Here is a 628-nt window from a genome sequence, read left to right on the forward strand (position 1 = left end):
TAATAATAACAATAATAATAAAAATAATAATAATAATAATAATAATAATAATAATAATAATAATAATAATAATAATAATAATAATAATAATAATAATAAGAAGAAGAAGAAGAAGAAGAAGAAGAAGAAGAAGAAGAAGAAGAAGAAGAAGAAGAAGAAGAAGAAGAAGAAGAAGAAGAAGAAGAAGAAGAATGCGACCTTGATATTAGATAAATAGAGGATTATTTATATATGTTATTATAATTTAGAACAAACAATAGAAGGTTGCCATTTATAGTACACGGAGTTTCGAATGTCGGAGCGAAGAGCTGTTAACGGGAACAGACGCTATGAAAACCGTTGAATGCAAGGGAAGTTACTCTAATAGGTAGAAAGGTAAAAAGGAAAGAAGATAAAAATACACACCAACATATCCTCACGATACATAGACATAAACCTCCTGCGTTCACAACGTCTACATACGTACACACTTACCCAAACGTGTATACGTGCATGCACATACACACACAAACATATATATATGTACGTACTCATACATACACATACACTGCCGTTTTCTACTTTTCTATACAGACATACACACAGACACACACACACACACACACACACACACACACACACACACACA

This window comes from Octopus bimaculoides, chromosome 15 (assembly GCF_001194135.2).
Source record: "Octopus bimaculoides isolate UCB-OBI-ISO-001 chromosome 15, ASM119413v2, whole genome shotgun sequence".
Classification (NCBI taxonomy): Eukaryota; Metazoa; Mollusca; class Cephalopoda; order Octopoda; family Octopodidae; genus Octopus; species Octopus bimaculoides.